Consider the following 19,118-nt stretch of genomic DNA (forward strand, 5'->3'; position numbering starts at 1 on the left):
CAAACAGCCCCAAAACAAACACAATAAATAAAAAACTGAACTGAACTGGAACATCATTTGTCCACAAGACAAGACTCATTTCAAGATAAAGGAAATAAGGTACTGCAGCATCAGGAGAAAGACTGCTCATCCTTTAAGTCACCCAAACATTTAATTCCTTACATTCTCATCTGCCTTAAGAGAGGACACACACAAGATCTGGACTACACCCTCACAAATTCTTCCTCCCGAAAAGCTGAATGCCCCCCTCCCTCACTGAAATATAGTTTTGTTTTAAACCTGTTCTTGCATATGCAGCATGGAAATGGGGCTGGGGAACTCACATCTCATTGAAGTGAAGAGAAATTGAGGATGAGTAGCCTCTGTGAGCCTTCTGTAAATGAAAACACTGTCTGACCTTTCATATTCTTATATTTATGCAAATTCTCCAAGAATATCCTAAATTGTTACTCAAGTTTAATGCCTTCATGCAATTTAGCACCAAATATACCTGCATTATACATGCAGAGCCCATAGTTCATACTGAATGAACTCATTTATCTCAGAAATAGAGACACTACAACGACTTACTACCTGGTGTGAACTTCTCTGCCAGGTACTTACCTGCACAAAACCAAGCAGACATTCCTTAGCGGCCCTTTACTTAAGTACTTAGAGTAGTTTAGGCTTTTGTTAGTGGGCACTATGCATCTGTGCCATGTGTCACAAATACATCATGAGTAACACCGCAGCGATACTGAGACAACAGGTGTAAGAAACTATTACTAACACCTTCACTCTTGATTTTTTCTTGGGTCCAAGAGATATTACTTAGTACAAATCCTGACATTTCATATTTACAGTGTGAAGTGGTGAATCAGTTCTTCTGTGTTGTCATTAACACACCATATCATTTGATTATAAGTTACAAGTATAAAGGAGACCAAAATGAAGCTGCTGCTAGAAATGCCTATCGAATGATTGATGTTCTCGCTGGTTTTTCAGACCCATTGTCTGGTGTTTTGGTGCACTGCAGTGCAGTCATTTCTGACTCAAAAGCTCTGTGCAGGGGATTTAGAAAGATAGGACAGGCTGCAAATGGTCTAAAAAAACCCCGAGAAATTTGGGACAACTTCATTGTGAACAAACTTCTATTCATCCGCTGAGTGTAATGCAGTGAGTGACAGCTTATACAGAACTTGGCAGGCTTCACAGAACGAGAAATAAAAGCAAACTTTTAGCCTGTGATAAGCTTTATGACAGGGCAGTAAAATCTTAATTGAGATACACTGAACCATACAAAGAAGCTTCTATTATACAATGCAGGTTTAAATGAATAGGCATAGTCAGAAGAAGATGAAAGAACCTTCAGTTAATGATATAGCCTCTGATATTTTTATGGTATTATTCTAATTCTCGCGTTTGCTGTTTATCTTACCTATTCTTGGCATTTATACTATGCATAAGCAGATAAACTCTCATATTTCCTCTCATTCTTGTAATTACTTTGACAAGCTTTAATTGCACTAGTCATTTTTAATTCTCCTTTTCAGAGGAACTCATAGCACAGCCTTAAAACTTGTATCATCTTGCCCGTGAAGTTGTGCCACCCCAAACACAATCCTAAGCCTCCTGAAATCCAGCAGATGTTTAGCTCATTACATCACACCGAGTGTGGGAATAGCTCTTACCATACTTCTGTCTCATTGCACCCTCACTACAGGATTTGGTACGACAGGACAATTTGTGCAGAAATTAAGTCAGCTGTAACTATAGAACGAGAGATGTTCAAGCTGAAATCAATAGACTTCAGGGCAGCTCACGTGTTCGTGCAGACCTCCCACCAGAAAGTCACATTGCAATTAAAGGATTAATAAAGGAAGTGGAAATAAATATCTGAGGGCAGAGACTTATTTTATATCCTCTTTTGCACTATCATGACAAGGCAGCTGAGAAGACATGAATGATCTGCTGAACTTTAGTCTCTCTCAAGAGGCACCGCATGATTTGGACCGCATGAAATATTGCCCACATAAAAGGCTGCATCAGCTAAAGATTTTCAGCTTGAACTAGCAGCCTTTCTGTACCTAACAGCCCTACCTCCAATCCCAAATCCAGCCCAAGCTTTGCATTTTTCTAAAAATTCTTTATAACACAGACCTAAACTTGTGGTCCAGATTGACAAGCAACAGCCCTAAAGTCGGACCAGATCCCCACCCCTGACCTCCAGCAATGCTTGTCACAGCCCAAGACCCCTAGAAGCCCCAGGGCCCTTTTAGACCTATCAGTGTATCTCAGACTCTGCCAGTTCATATCCCATCCTTACTCCTAAGCCACTGCTTCTGCCAACCACAGAAACCTAAACAATTCTCGAAGGCACCTGCCCTGTATCTATCCCAACAATCTCTGGTCCTTCAGCACTTCTGATCTTTAACTCTGTCCCCTACTCTTAAATCATTTCTTCTCATGCATAACCCTGACCACGTTCCATACTTTCAGCCCATATTTGTATCAGCCACTCATCTCCCAGGCACTAGATTTTTTTTCCTGAGATAAAAGGAAATTTAGTCAAGGTTGTTTGTGATGTCTCCACTTGCTGTTAAGTCAGGTTAACAGTTGCACAGAGCACTATTTTACAATCACACTCATACATTACCTGGTCACTATCAGATCCATTTCAAACTAACAGAGCAGCCACTATGTTCTAAAGGCTATCTGCTGTGTTACCACTGCTGGATCAGTAAACCTAAGGCAAGGATATTGGTCCTCCTGAGACTGACCACAGCCTGGACTGATGCCCATCATTCTGCTTGGTTGCCTTGACTACAGCCCCTTCTGTCAAATAGCCCATGAAGTCAGGAGTTCACTTTGCAAACACACAATCCTAACCTTTTGCTGGGAGTATTGCTGAGCCTCTTTCATCAGAGGCTGATAAAAGTTCACCACCATGATAAGGGATCACATGAATACAAGCTTTCTTGAGTCTTTCATTGTAGCTCCCATTTCTCCATTGAAATTTGAGCTTTAAGAATAAGACAAGCCGCTTCCTCCTCACTGTGTTTTGCTGTCTGTGATTGCTTTGATGGCTACAAATTATCAAATCCCACATTTCTAATACATTTTTCAATTTGGTGAATGACCTTTGTAGCTGGTTGCCATGTGGAGTGCACACATTCCAGTACTTAAATGCTATCCAAGTGGAACATCTTCCTCTTGAAGACGTCACTGAAGACTCTTCAAAATGTAAAATCATTAATACTTTCTCTCAGTTACGTTCATGTAAACCACTGACATTACCCAGGGGCAGCAATGAGGTGAAGACGTTCCTACCATGGATGAAAAGAGCCCATTCATCGCCTGAAAGACTTCCGACTTCCAAATATCTGCCTTTGACCTCAAAGCAGTTTTATACTTAATTTTGGAGGGAAAAGAGAAGAGGAAGGATTGAAAACCCAGAGACATGGTCTCACCTTTACATCTGAAACTGTTTCATTGATTTCAACAGATTTATTGCACTCAGGGTCCCCTGGTAACAGGGTGTTTAAGACTATGGCCATGCTAAAATGGAAGTAAAACCCTAAGAATTAAAGAGACGGATATTGGCGAAGGGAAGCAGACTGAAAAGGAAGGAGAGGGTAAAACTGTTTCCATGGCAACTCCTCCGATAACAGTAACAGTCTACCTAGCCTAGAGGGATAGGTAAGCGAGACTAAAATATGTATGTAAAATAAATACTGTCAAGGCTCTTCTTCAGTTTAAATACATGCATTTGAATTCAGGTACTGCCTGAAAAATCACAGATATTATGCACCCTGTATGTCCAATTTCAACAGTAAAAGAACATGTTTTACACTGTACAGAATGATTTAGGTGAGAAAACCCTGAGATCTGTCCATGGAAAAAAAATCATCGCTCTATCTTCCCTAGGTAAGCTGCACAGGCTTTGGCTAATTTAGAAGCCCACTGAAGTGTCAGTGAAATGGATCTCCATATAGCTTGCATCCTGCTTCATCACATAAATCATTGACCTAAAAGGTCTAGATGATTACTTTGCCATTGCTAGTAAGAAAGCAGATGCTGGCTTCACACGCTGACACCCTTCACGGTGGGGCCATGAGAAAGCCCTCTGGTGGTTGCAAGAACCTGGACAGCAAGAGGCCAGTGGCATGGCTGGCAAAGCCAGGCCAAGCAGAAAACCTTGGAAAACACATGGGAAAGATGTTAGAGGAGAGAGTCAGACAGCATTAGAAGGATGTTTAAAGAAATTAGGGGGTGCTTGTGGGAAAAAAAGCTCAGAAGTCATCACACTAGCACCGGGAAAATACCATTCCCATCCCCAGGATGCTCAAGGTCCCACACCCAGAGATGGGAACCCTGGAGCAGAGGCAACTGCCCCAGCTGCACTGCAGGACGGCTCAGGAAACAGATTCTGGACTGCAGAAACTTTACTCCAATGTGTGCAGGTAGAGTAACACCAACCAGTTTTCTTACCACATGTTGCAAGTTACTCCATGAACAGCTTGGCTATTCTGCACCGAGGCTGTGGCTACAACTCCGTCTTCCTAAAATGCTTCTCTGCTCAGGCAGCAATTAGGAATCCAATTAGAACACCTCTACAAGTCTTCGCTGCAACTTAAATGATTCCTTTTTTCTTCGAGGGGGAAGAAATAATAGTCATTTATCTCCCATCTCATGTCCTGAGAACCACCTGCTGTTCTCATTACTCTTCTCTCATTTCTTTCAAACTCTTTCTTGAAGCGTGGTGCCTAGAGCTGAAGGCAGGATTCCAGCTGAGCCTTCACCAGCACCGAGGTGAGCAGAATAATTACATCTGACACTCCTCCTACAGCCTTCTGCAATGATATTTGCCTTTTTGCAACTGCGTCATGTAGCTGGCACACACCTGAGTAGCCAAAGACTTGCGATACATATGTATTTCATTTCCAAAAACAGAGCCTAACTTTATTTCCAGTTTAGCCTCTGTTCTGATGCCATCCTTCAGAGTGTTTGATAGCTCTCCTCTTCTTCATTTTGAGTCATAACAAATATTGTTGTAACTGCATTGCTGCTCCATTAGCCAAGTTGCTAAAGGAAAATGCTGTCCAGAACTGAGTACATGACAGACCTGGTCTGCCCCAACTCCAGAAGCCCTCCCACCAGTTTCACAGCAAGCCACTGCACACCACTCAGGCTCATGAAAAACTTTTAAAAACTGCTTTTTGTGTGTGTGTGTGTGTGTGTGTGTGTGTGTGTGTGAGTGAGTGTGTGTGAGAGAGAGAGAGGGAGAGAGAGCGCATTAAAGCAATGACCTCCAGGCCTGCCCACCTAGCTGGATCATGGCATTTGGGAGTGTTAAAAAAAAGCTTTACCTAAAAATACTTCAAAGCTCTCAGCTATACCAAAGGTACTGCTTCCACCCTGTTGGGAGTTCAGCTGACGTACTGCATTTACATTGTGTCAAGGTAAGGCTCTTGATTGTCTTCAGCTCAGGATCTTTCAGAAATCAAAATTTGACTGACTGTTCTGCTGTGCACTAGCTCTTCCACACTTTTTCACTGTAAAGGTACTTGCTATGCTCATTTTTCTCCCCTCCTTTGGGATATAATTCATGAAATCTTGTGGATAGCCTCAGATAGTTGAGAGATCATTGCAGTTGACTCCTTACATACTCTAAACTAAGCCTGAAGTTTACCAAACCTTTTAACTAGAAAACACAGAATTTATTCTTTCCCTGCATTGGCCTACACATCTATCCCCTTATTAAAATTAATCTCATTAAGCATCTGATCACAATTAACTGTTCGGTGAAGACTGAAACAAAGGCGGCATTGACTACTCCAGTCCTGTCTGCTTCATCCATTATTTTCTCATTTTCTCTCTTCCCCCATTTAGCAGGAAACCTATGTTTTCCTTTTTTTTCTTCCTCCCCTCCTTATTCCTAATATATTCATAAAACCCACTTGGGTTGTCTTTTACATCCCTTGCCAAGCAAAACACACAGCACTCGTCCCACTAAATAAGACTGAGACACGTAACTGGGCAGTTCTCATTTTAATCCATGAAACCTTGAGACATCCCAAATGCTCACTCTCTCTCGTGCTCTTGACAACTATCAGCTGCGGATCAGCTCGATTCAAGTAGATTCCAAACGAAGAAGAGTTCATCAGCCAAATTACCAAATGTAATTCCCTCTCAGAAACACAGAGTCCACTGCAGAGAGCTGTCACAGGAGACATTTGCACCATGTGCCCGGTGTCACTCCAACCTGCACCTTTTTTGTAAAAAGTCAAATCTCAGATTAACCACTTCCCTCCTTGCACTTCAAAACCTACCATGGTCTCCAGAATCAGTGCAGTGAGCGACTCTACCACAGCTCTGCACAGACTGTAAGAGTACTTAAACAGCTATTTCAGCATTAGTCTTTTAAGTTCTTGCCTAGGAAAATAGTGAGCTTCCTTCAAGTTTTTCCACTACCCATGTACTACCACAGGGCTTCTTATTTGTACACAGCTCCCTCCTCATGAATTGTCAACTGCTTAAACAGTTTTAAAAGAATAGTTAGTTCTCTGCAGAGTTGTAAATAATTTATCATTGCCAAGAATCTGAAAATTAATCTATACCTGTCCATCCAAGCAATAGAGACATAACATTTTACTGGCTGCTAGAGAAAGGCTGCTGGTATTAAAGTGGGAGCTATTTAAAGTAATGCAAGGGAAAAAAATTTTGCTCTTTTCCTCCTTCTTTCCTCGCCTTACTCCCCTGGTGACTTAGTGCAATTTGCTAGCAGCCCATCTTCTCCAACCTGGCTGCAGAGCCAGTGCCCTTTTGAACTCAGCCAGCAATCTCATCTGAAACACCTACAGCAGGAAGCGTGACAAACGCCGAGTAGCAGAACGCTGGCAGCGTCTATCAAATACTTCCATCTCCCCCTGTAAACTTCTGTCATGGGCATTCTGCATTCCCTGTCTGTTCAAACAGACAACCTGGAACAGTGACGCTATTCCTCGTAGAAAAAGCCTTTACTGGCAGATCCTGCAGACAAGATTTAAATGCTATGAAGGTGTCTCATTTGAAGTGTGAATAAACTCAGAGGTCACCCCTCTGCTCAAGGCCAGGCTGGATGGGGCTTTGGGCAGCCTGGGCTGGTGGGAGGTGCCCTTGCCTATGGCAGTGTGCTGGAATGAGATGGTGTTTAAGGCCCCTTCCAACCCAAACCATCCTGCAATATTCATGCCTGAAGTAGGTTTTAAGGGTATGGAGGAAGAGTTTACTCTAAAAAGAGTAATCAAATTTGTACAATTTTGCCTTTTTTTATATTAAAATTATTATATTTTTTTTTCATATTAACATGTACCTAGAAATTCTTTGGCAGTAAAATATTGTGCAGCCAAGAATACAAGCACTGCTCTTCCTTCTGGAGGCCTCATTTTGCCTCCATTTGTGCTTCACTTGCTCTGATTCTTCCCTGCTTTACAAGCAGTAATTACTAGACTCAGAAGAATTACACTTGAAAGTTTTGTTCTAGTAGCATTAAGCCTGACTTAGTATTCCAGAAACAGAAACCAACCTCAAAATGAACAAAAGTAGTAGGCAGGACATTACCTTTTTACACTAGTAAATAGTAACTGAACACAAAGTGCTATGGGAAGTCTTAAGACACAATCCTGTGCAACGAAATGCAGCAGTCCGTCAGCATGTACACCTGAACTACTTCTGAATTATCTCACACAAGGCCGAGTTGGCAGCACAGCTGTGTTAGCATGATGCCCTGCTTGCGTTACTTACCCCAAGCCAAACTATCACATGCAACTGCAATCCAGGCAGCTACATTGCTTCTGGGATCAAGCTAGCTAAAAAACTACATTGTGCCACGTAGACATACACAGAGCGGTGGCAGAAGTGCAGTTTGAATGGATAAACTGTGCCATTTTTCAACTAAGTGACTTAATGGATGCAGCACTTCAAATCTGTTCCCATGGCAATGTAGAGACAGCAATGGAAATACAGGCAGTTTCCTCTTATACTCCCAGTACAAGGAGCAGAACAAAAACCTTTTCTCCATTTGAATGAACAAAAGCAGGAGCATTTTCCAGTGCAAACATGTAAAGCCAAAATCTTTCCCATGTCCCAACCACAGTAAAATTCATGAATAAACAGAAAAGACTTGCCAACAAGGTCAAAAAACTTGGGTTTTGCTTTGTCGGACCAACAGGGGTTAGGGCTGATTCACAGAGAACATCCTGCCCCCATTCCTCCTGAGCTAAAAATCAAAGCACTTTTGGAAGAAGAGTCCCAGATGTTCTTTCAAGAGGGTGAATAAAGGCAGAGACAGCCTGTAAGGTAGCCTCGGCTTTGCTGATTAGTCATCAGTTTCCATTGTGTTTGGAAACAGACAGCTAGCGCAGTACAGGAAGCAAAGAGATACACCACACACACAGAGATCTCCCAGAGAATCTTTGTGATGTGTGTCAAAAAAATAAAATAAAATAGAAAGAGTCCAGACAAACTCCAAACCGTTCTCCTGGTTGCCTCTGCTACCTTAGAAGTCTGCACCCTCCCATCGCTCCCAAACAGAAGGTACCTCTTGGGCTGCTAGCTTCATTAACAGAGGGGATTTAAGAGATATGCCTCTCACCACATTGTCCTGCTCTCTTGCATCACTTCAATCTGGTCTGGCAATCTTCAGAAAAGCTGGTTGTCAGGCAGGCCCCTAAGGCAGGTGTTGAGAAAGCCCAGAGGCTGGGCCATCACACTGTGACTCAGCTGAACATCAATCCGTGTACCCAGCTCATGGTTTATCATAGCCACCTATTTTTGGTACTTGCATCCTAGTTGTACCTAAAAACACCAGTCAGCAGCAAGAACTCCATTCTGCCAGGCATTTTGTACTTAAATATGCCCTGTGTACACACACAACACAAAAGCAGCACAACTAGCTGGCCTGCATACTGAAGAACTAAGCTAGAAAGCAACCCCTTTGCATGCTTTCTAGACTCAAACACCTGAAAAACTAACACAGAGATCACCTTGCTTAAGGGCTTGTAGCAGCAGCGATGCGTTTGCAGGAAGACACCATAACTTCTTCCACTGGAACTCTGTACCCTGTCTGGCCTTCTTCAGATCCTGAGTTCATCAGGAACCTGACCAAAGAACACAGATATTTCATTGCATTTTCCTGAAGGAAATACAGAGATTCAAATAGAAACAGACCAAGTCTCAGAATAAGCATCCTGACCTTTAATGCTATGAAAAAATATTATCATAGCATCCGTCATTTATTGCCTATCCAGAAGGCCAAGGCCAAGTTCTCCTGTTTTCATTGCAGAGCCCAGGCAAACAGCTTCTCCCCCAACCCTTTCCCATGTGGTCCTAATGGATTTGTCATTAGGAGCTTAGTTTAGGCTGCACTGTGTAAATCTAGAAAAGGAAAGTGAGAGCAGAGACTTCTGAGAGCAGCCCTCCAGCATAAATACCGGTCTGATTACACTGTCTGTCCACTGAGAAGTCCTCTGTCTGACTCTGCCATCCCTCTTTTCTCCTCCCCAGCACTAGCAGTGAAGCACCAACATGCAGTAACACAGATCCTCTCTGTGAGCACAGCGCTGTCCCTGGGCCCTGAAATCCAGGGCACTGCCTGGCGGCTCTGTTCCACCTCACACTTCATGATACAGAGCTGAGCACTAAGAAGTGCAGGGCTCCAGCTGAGGAGACGCAGGCTTCCCGCTACCCTGCCTTTTAATTAAATAATAAACAGGATTAAATGGAACTCAATTCCCTGGGAAACTCCCACCCACTCCACGGGAGCGCATCACTCGCCAGCAGCCAGCACTGTAGGCACGTCTGCTTTTATTAATAAACGCTCCTCCACTGCAGGCTCTGCTTCTGCCTCTGTCTCCCTGTCACTCTCAACATGGGGCTTTCCTAATCTCTTGCCTTTAAACACGCCAAAGCCCATCATCAGGGCATTCAGAAAGAATCAGGATGGGATGTCTTTGCACATGTAGGCTGCGATATACTCAAACGTTCACAATACGGTCTTGAATTTAACCCAATGGATGTGGCAGAGTATTTCTGTTAATATTAATGAGAATTATTTTCTTTACAAAGGGCTCAGGGGCAGTTTCTCTGTGCTGAGTGCAGTGTGCCAGTTCGCACTCCTCAGCCACGAGGAGTGCTCTTTGTACCACAGTGCACCCCAAGCAATCAGCGTTTGGGATGTGAATTTTGCATCTCATCCAGTGGCATGTGGTCTGGAGACACACTTTACTTGGTTTCTCACAAAAAGCCCTGATAGCCTGTACCACTTCATCCCTGGTGTAATGTTAGCTGAGTCAGTGGAACTTAGCTGGCCTGGCTATGATTTATATATCTGCTGTACAGCCTGCTGCAGTAATTTCAGAACAGGAATATCACAGTGACCTTGACATGCCTTCTGTTCGCTGTTGTTTTTAGCAGTTTTAATGAATACATCTTTCCTGAGCAAAGGATCAAGATGTGGTCCTTTAGATTACCCACATGGATGATGGCTTCCAAATTCATTTTAAAAATCGCAGGGAAAGGATTTAAGAGTTATTACAAACAATTCAGAGATGGTGCCTGCTGAAAGCCTGATTATGCTCCCAGACATCATTTTTCAGACAGAGGGAAATCTGTTAAAGTAAATCTCCAATTAGGATGCTTGTGTTCTTTTAAATTAATGTTTCATTTCAATTTTGTTGCCTAGTTCCTCCTGTCATTTTCTAAGGAATACATGTGCTGAAATCATCCCTTTGATGAGGCTTGGACAAGAAGCTTAGTGTGCTTTGATGTGGAAAAGGAAAATGGGCCTCCTTTTTCTACGGAACTGGCTTGCATTTCTAGGGAACAGCAAGCTGTAGTTAATGCAGGGTGAGCCCAACTTTTTTTTTTTCCCAACCAGTAAAGAAGGCAGGAAGAAGCAGCTTATTCAAACACTAATGAGCAATCAGGTGATGACAAGAACTTTCACAGTTACCCAAGTTTCCATTATTCTCCTTATCCTTCAGAGCACCACAGGGCAGTGGGAGAAACCACATTTAGACCAGGAACTCCTCAGGACAAAGCGATGCCAACTGGACATCAGAACTACGCACTTGTAGCATCACTCTGTGTCTGTGCAACCTTTGCATCTCTTGGCCGGTAAGAAGCAGAACTGAATCACAGCAAGAAACCCGTTTTTGGATTTGTTTTTCTCACTGATATGCTCTCACAAGAATAGGAGGAAACAACTGAGGACATTCAGAGGCACTCATACCTAACACACCCCAACTATAGGGAGCAGCATCTGACCACAGAAGAAATGCAGCCAAGTAAGGCTGTAAAAGGACTTCGGTGTGTGAACAGAAGAGGTCCAATGGTACAGCCACAGTCTTCCCCTATAAATACATGTCCCTTGGTTTCATTTTTAGAAGAATCAGAAGCAAAGATCCAAATTGCTCCAGCAAAGCCAAGAATAGAAGTACTGTTGACATGAGCGTAAGATGGGTCAAGCCTAGACTCTGCTGATGGACAAAACACCCTGCTTCTGTAAACTAAAAGAAAGAATACGTCAAACTACATTAGCATGCTGAAAACCGAAACAAATGTCTGCCTTGTTACCTTCTACAACTGTTAACCACGAATAAAAGCAGGTAGTTGCTATGAGACCCATAGTTTTGTACATTGCAACCTCACTGCATCTAAAATATTAGCAATAACATCACGCTGCTGTATCTGATTTCCTATACAGCAGGATGCTTCAACGTGAAAGTCACATTAAAAATGGATTGGATTAGATTAGACGTGCTAAGTGCCTTGTGCAAAGTGCAGCATACCTCCAACTCTCCTTTTTCTTTGAGAAGTCCATGAGAGCACCAAGCACTTCACAAGAGCTGGTCAGTGATGACAGGCACGTCTCGTCTCCTCTGCGTTTCAGCACTTTCCCACATGCATACTGTATCAGTGAAAGGAATAACTTCTCTTGAAGCTATTATGTGCTAAATCATACATAACACATAAAAGGTTTTTTACGCTGTTAATTTTAGAATGAGAAATACCCAGTTCTGCTAAGTTATATGTCTCCCTTGCACTAAATGACCTGCAGCAGAGAGAAGGCTGCCATTTCAGCTTATGCTGTTGGCAAGTTTTTGATTCTTTTTTGAGCAAGTTTCTTGCAGGTCAGTTCCACGCACAAAGGAGGTAAAGAATTAACAATGTTAATAAAAATGCGCATTAATCAACCAATTCATTTTTAAAAAGATGCTCTTAGTCAGCAGAAAGTGTCACAGTGAATGATATATTGCCACCCTGACTCCACAAGCCACCTGCAGCTCATCAGGAAGCTATAAAGTAAATTCTTCAAAGAGAAACTAACAATCTTCTGACCCAAAAATAATGGAGAAAAAAAAAAACGCAAAAGGGAAAAAAAAAATCCATTCCCTCTATTGTGAGTCAGCTCTGGTGGGGAAAAAAGAAAAAAAGAAAAAGAAAAAGAAAGAAAGAAACCTGTAGCAGTTACATTTTTGGAGATGTCATGTTCCTACTTCTATATTCCTTTCCATTTCTTTGATCTAAAAAGATCTCAGCCACCGGGGGCTGAACCAATCCAGGAGATTTACATGGCTTCTCTGTTCACTCCTGGGTGCTTATCACATTTTCTACTGCAGGCACTTTTTAACAATTCTTTTTAATTTCAATTTGGAAAATACAGACGTCACTACAGCACATAAGGCTGTCTTTCTTATACCTCCACTGACCTCAGGATTAGGGAAGGGCGAAGCTGTTCCCAGCTGTGCCTCCTGCGCTCATGCAAATCACTTGGGTACCATACACCTCTCTCACACAAGTGAGCATCACTTCTTATGCTGTGTTTCATTGCTGAAAAGGTTCCAGGTTGTTAATGGCAAGCTTTGATTAGCCAAACTCTGTGCTGAAGACAGCTCCTTTTCTGACAGAAGCGTCACTGCTCCTACCCAGAGACTGACATGCTGTCACTGCAACGCACGTAACTCCTCTGCAGCAGGCAGGATACAGTGACCTGCAGAGAGAGAGAGAGCCCGTGCCACTAATAGAGGGCTAAAATCTGAGTTCTTTGCCTGCCATTAAATGCTGCTCCCTGGGCAAACACTCCTAGGCCAAGTAACGAAAGGGCAGTAGCTGCCATGAAGGAAACAGCCCCGCAGCCATGCCCTGTCCTTCCTTGCCAAGCAAGCCGTGAAGGAGCATCTTAAATCCCAGGGAAGCAAATCATGACATGACAATCCTTTATGTGCTGGTAGGTGCATAACGCAGAGACATGTGAGGGAAAGCTGTCAGGAGGAGGAAGCCTAGGCGTACGTGCAGCACAAAGCCTGTATTTTACTTATCTGGAATCTAAAAATCCATTCCAAAGCACTAGCAGACAAAACTTCTGAATGTGACAAACGAGTTCTGGTACACATTTCAGCCTGACGTTTTGCTGCTTCCCACATGTACACAGAGACCCCTAGCTGCAATTCAGCTCAGGACAAGTACGTGCCCAAGAACACCATTTATTATCATTTTAAGTGAATAGTCATGTTTCATTTTTAGCAACCATCACCCTAAGCTGCACAGCCGCATAGTGTCACTACCCTATACAGCACACCTGGCAATGCTCACAGATTTCCAGTGGCAAAATCGGTCAATCGTATTTGCAGTCTCCCACTGAAACTTCTTGTCTGAAGGGTAGCTAAAACGTGTGTTATTCCCTACAGAAGTAACCAGAAGAGCCTCTGAGCACTACAAGATCTACCTCAAAACCCTGCAAAAGCTGAAGCATCATCTGGGGGGGGTTGGTTCTAACAAGACATGCTGGGAAGCCCTTTAAAAAATGGTGATGGGACCTTTTATGATGAGACAAAGTGCTGACTCCCCCTGCTTCCACATTACCCCCTTACAAGCAGACCCCCAGGACAGCCACACGTGGCTCTGGAAGCGCAGCAGGCACCGACCTGAGACCAGGACTCTGCACGGAGCTGCCAGACAAGCCCGACCATGCAGGAGCCCAGCTGCATGCACCAGCTGCCAGCTCAAACACCAGATGTGCCCGGGCACACAGGTCCCGGCATGTTCTGACCACCTGCCTCCAGAGGGCTGCCCCAGCACTACACCCCAAAAGTGCCAGATGTGGCCAGAGCTGGGCCAGGTCTGCTTTGGGGACAGATGGCTCATCCGCTTCTTGTTCCAGCTTCACTCTGCGTTCACACCTCACAGCACCGCTAAGATCCCCCCTTTTCTCTGTGCTCCCAGAGTAACATCTGATGCTGTCCCTCTTCCCTCAACACAGACGGGTACTGTGACTGGTTCAGCAAGGAAGTGAAGTACTTGTGTTTACACTTCCATTTGCACAAACAAATTTGTGCAAACCCCAAGAAATATGTGATCCCACAGAGGTGATACACACTTCCTTATTTCTCCAGCTAAAAGAAAAGACGATTTAAAATCACTTACAGCTTCCTGGGATCAGCACATTTAGCAGGAGAGCTGCTTCCATCTGCTGACTCACATAACAACGATGAGCTTTTGGCCAGGTGTGCTGAACCCTACTGGATCAATGCAGAGGGGAAAAAGGCAAACTTGTTTGAGTACTCCATCCTCTAATGTACATAGAGAAATGTCAAGACAACCTGTGTACACTCTACAAAATCAAACTAATTGTATGTTATGTTGCCTCTTCCTATCCATCCTGCTTTCTCTCATATACATTCAAGCTATTAGGATGCTAACAAATAAAACTTGAGGGAGAGAAAAAAGGCTGAGACCCCTTACACCTTGCTTCCAGATTTTCTGCCACTCCAGTTAAAGTCAATCAACTTGGTAAAATAACTTTTGGAGAAAATCAATCAAATTATCAGCTGAAGTAGTAGCTTCCTGTTTGAACGCAAGTATTGATGAGCAGAGGTCATAGGTAAAAAAATATTGAAAAACATGTAGAAAAGGTAAGTGAGTTTTTTCTTGAGTGGGCTACTGAAGCAAAAGAGACGCAGCAAACAGACAGGGAATGGGAGACTATAGCCCTTTTCCTAGGGCCATAGGTGGTCATAGCCATTTTTTTGCCCTAACATAAGATTAAGACACACAGATCTCACTATCAGAGTGAACTCTGCCACATTTCCCACAGCAAGCAGGGCCTGCAGGGAGGGCAGCAGCCCCTGGACAAGGCACATACCTGCTGCGTATCCCATGAGACTGCTCGTGCTGCCTCGAGTCACCTTCCACTTGGAGAGGCACAGCTCTCTACCACCCACACAGTAAGACAACTGAGGAGCCAGGAGGAGAACAGCAACACCTCGTGAGGACCAAAAGCCATGATTAGACTCTCCCACACCCCTCCAGTTAGGGGAAGGAGGAATACCTACCTCTCCCAAGGCAGCTCTGAGCTAACCCTCAACGAGCTAGTGCTGGGACCTGAAGAGCCGCAGCTGCAGCCAGCTAGTGCTCAGGCTGCTGAGCCTCCTGATTTCTGCCCACCAACTCCGGGCAGAAACCAGCTGGGCTGTGTAGATGTGCCAACCCATTCCAACTCACACCTGTCCTGTAGGCATACCAAGAAGGTCTTGCCATATATCACTACACCAAAACATTCAGAAACACGCTGTGGTACAGTACAGTACCCAAGAGCTCTGCTTTGGACATCTGTGGCTGGGAATTGCTCTCCTGAAAACAAACAAATGCCACAGCAAAGACTGACTCACCTGGTTCACGTGCATCCCACAGCCATTTCTCTGGCCCACAGCTTGCCACACACCACTTGGGGCTGATTAACAACCTTGTGTACATGGGAACAACCTGACCCAATCATCTCCACTAAAGGTTTCTCATTATGTCAGTTAGCAAGCAGCTAACTCCTCCTGCTGCTCCTTGAAAAAAAAAATAAAAAAATGAATTTTCCTGTATGGGAACACATTCGAAGAAGAAATGCCCCATTAAGGGCAACAGTAAAATGCATTTGCATTTCAAAGGAGGCAAATTTGGCTTCCTAAACTCTAGAGGATCATGAGAGACATTTCTTACTAGCTCTGTTGGTCATTAACAAGAAGTAACTCATCTGACACACCTGTCTATAAAAGAGAAGGATCGTGGAAGTGCCTGAGTCACTGAAAACAAAGCATTTTCAGATCTGCAAATGATAAGTGCTTTGGCACAAAAGCAGATATGCAGGACAGAGTTATTCATCATTCCTGCCTGCTAATAAGACAGCTTCCTAGACACCTAGGCAATTTCTGAAAACAGTTTCAACAATTTTGATTAATACCTACTGGGTGGTATTATTGCTTTCCTTGCTAAAAAAAAAAATAAATAAATAAAAAATAAAATACATTATAAAAACCATTTGTGATTGAGCTGTGTTAGAACAGCTCTTAAAACATAGCATTTCTTAGTTTCAGTCCAGCCTCCAAAAAAAATCTCTCATCAGATCAGATAAAGTGGGTGGGCACGATTAGGCTAATGCATAACTTTGCATGCAACTTTAAAACTCATGGGCTGATGTATAAGGATGAGAGGGCTGTGAGACAGCACATCTTCCCCCATGGCTAACAGAGACAGACATGGAGCTCTCATAAATTCTTTAATGCAGAAGTTAAATATGAAAATCACGTGTATGCAGAGTGACACGAGGTCTGGGGAAGCAGCTGACAATTGCTAGAGACTCATTGCAGAGCATATGAATTTTGACCTTCCCTTTACAACCAAGCAGGTTACGAGCAAAGGCCAAGTACTTGCCATTCTGCTTTCCCCCCCCCCCCCCCCCCCCTTTAGGTTACAAATCTTAATGTTATCTCAATATGCGTTATGAAATCATGCACCTCATTAGGAGTAACAAGGTAGGCAAACACTGAACAGCCACTTTTAAGACCTTGCAGTGTTGCTTACGCTGCGAGGAAGAGCACCAGGGCACAGGTAGAAAGGAGCTCTGAAGGAAGGGTGAAGTCGCTATGGAGATGCAGCTTATTAGCACGTGATCTGTAGGATATTAAGATGGATGTGAAGAATTAATAAACAAATAAATCTGACAATTCTTTACGCCGCAGTTTTGCACTGATGCTGGATTCCCTCCTAACTCCCCGGCCTTTTGCTGCCACCTCCCGGGCTGCTGCTCGTCCGCGGCGGGGTCCCGCACAGCCCCGGGGGTCTGGCTCTGCTCGGCGGGCTGGCTTTGTGACAACTTCGTGTGATTGTGCAAATCCTGGTGCACTGCACGGTACAGACCGTGTTATATCGCAGCATGAAGTATAAATATCACTCCCACGCGGCGGGGCTCATTAGGGAGCGTAAAGCCTGTTGTGAGATCATTTACCCTCTAGTTTTACTCGCAGAGAGTGCGTGTTTGTGGAGGAGCTGTCCTGTAACAGCTGAGACAACAGCACGAGGCCAGGCCTACCTTGTATTGCCAGCCACCCGAGTCTTGCTCTAAGCAGAGCCCCAGGTATGCTCGCTCCCAAGCAGGTCTGTGTACCTGTGCTGGCAGCACGACCCAGCCGCCTGCCGGGAGCAGAGATCCTCACGATCGGATTGTCCAGGGCTGCCTGCTGCCAGAAATGAAACTGGAACAGTTTAGGTGCAGGAAAACGTGGGCCTAATCCAGCTGGGAGAGCAGCGCCGAAATCCCTCAGGTAGAAATACACTGACAATGAATCGCTCTCTTATCCTTCGTCTGGATTATTTAACAAGTGAAGAATGGGCACTACAGGCTATTTTTCACCCAGCCAACGCCTTTCCTCATGCATGCAAATCAGCACACAGGAGATTTTATGCCCATTTTTCACTTGGAAGGGAGCTAGAAGAGTATAAATTCATCTCAGTCCTTCACGCTTCCCCTGTTCACAACCGGTCATAACTTTCATTTATTGTTTGTGCTATCCTTTAAAACTAATCACACTTTGCTTTTCTATCTTGCCACTCCAGCGTCTTCTGCTATTGCATGAGGAATGACAGCAGTTTTCTAAAAGGCTCACAAGCAACTTGCTGGAATAATGTCCTTAGGTGCCCTCTGACTGGCTTGCAGCCCTGGCACCCTGCGCCTCTACATTAACCCCATGGAAGCAAACAGGAGCTCCGACAGTGTCAGGGAAAGGGAAAGGAGACTTCAGCTTGTTATCTTTAGGTGTATCCTAAACCAAAGAAGTAAAGGATTTTCCTAAACACCAGAAGAAAAGTAAAAATCTACCACCATGGGTTTGGGATTGAAAGGAATAAAATAAAAGAAGGCAAATTTATTACCAAGAGCAGCAAAACACAAAAACAAGTTTCTATTCGACTAATTTTCAAGTTTCTAACACTATATTTTTATTTTATTAAAAGAAAGTTGCTCCAAACCATTTTTTTTTCAGGTTATCCTTACATATTTCAGATCAGACCAACATGAGAGCTGCAGCAGCACCCCCCTGACGCCGCTTTCAGCGATCAGTACTTCCAGCATCCACCCTCCTCTCTGGGCGAGATTCCTGCGAAGCTGCAACTCCCACGGCTTGCCTGAGAAAAATCTCACGGATACGGTGGCTGTGAGCCTGGTGGGAAGAGAGATCTGCCATCTGCTTCTAGGAACAGCAGGTGAGGTGAGGTGGATGTGCAGAGGCTGAGGACAGACCATAGCCCCGGTCAGCCTGTCCCTGCAGTCTCACCGCTTGTCTGATGCACTCCGGGCATCTCACAGCCGTGGCCAGCACCCTCACCTAATGCATCTTCGATGTCACAGAGCCTTGCTGCCTCCCTTTTTGTAGGCTGGCTGGGCTCCTAATGGCAATTTTGCTAAGGTAAGGCACAGATCTGGGCTGAAATGAAGCATTTTGCAACATTCAGAACAACAACAAGAAAAAAAGAGAAGAGACAAAGGAGGAGTTCCAACTTTATAACTCAGTTTATAGAAGAGCAGAAAGAGTTAAAATGAGAGGTTCTCTCCCGTGCATCTCACTGGTGAAAGAGGGATTCAGAACCAAGTGAACGCTCTCTAGAAAGGTTTTAAAAGGCATTTTCTTTCAAAAGAAACGTTTGATGTGTTCCATCTTTTGCTGTTAGGGTACACATAAAGGAAGGGCTTGGATAAAACTGTGTCAGAATTGCAATTCTGGAACAAAGGAAGGGCTCTCTGTAAAGAAAAATAAACAGCACCTGCACTGTTAGAA

At 44.0% G+C, this 19,118-nt stretch overlaps 1 protein-coding gene across 13 annotated transcripts in view; it reads right to left on the reverse strand.

Moving 5' to 3' along the window:
• Positions 1-15,734, reverse strand: part of NCKAP5 (NCK associated protein 5) — a 435,119-nt gene extending 419,385 nt beyond the window's left edge. For 6 of the 13 annotated variants that reach the window (XM_072040706.1, XM_072040701.1, XM_072040705.1 and 3 more), the window contains exons 1-2: positions 15,164-15,329; positions 14,446-14,540 (exon numbers count right to left, since the gene is read on the reverse strand). The gene's annotated coding sequence lies outside the window, so the exon portion shown is untranslated. Of the gene's footprint in view, positions 1-14,445; positions 14,541-15,163; positions 15,330-15,353; positions 15,589-15,689 lie in introns of those variants that run through there. The other 7 variants (XM_072040698.1, XM_072040699.1, XM_038182169.2 and 4 more) reach the window with 7 other exon arrangements.
• Positions 15,735-19,118: the final 3,384 nt, after the last annotated feature.

The sequence above is a fragment of the Anas platyrhynchos genome, chromosome 7 (genome assembly GCF_047663525.1).
Source record: "Anas platyrhynchos isolate ZD024472 breed Pekin duck chromosome 7, IASCAAS_PekinDuck_T2T, whole genome shotgun sequence".
Lineage (NCBI taxonomy): Eukaryota > Metazoa > Chordata > Aves > Anseriformes > Anatidae > Anas > Anas platyrhynchos.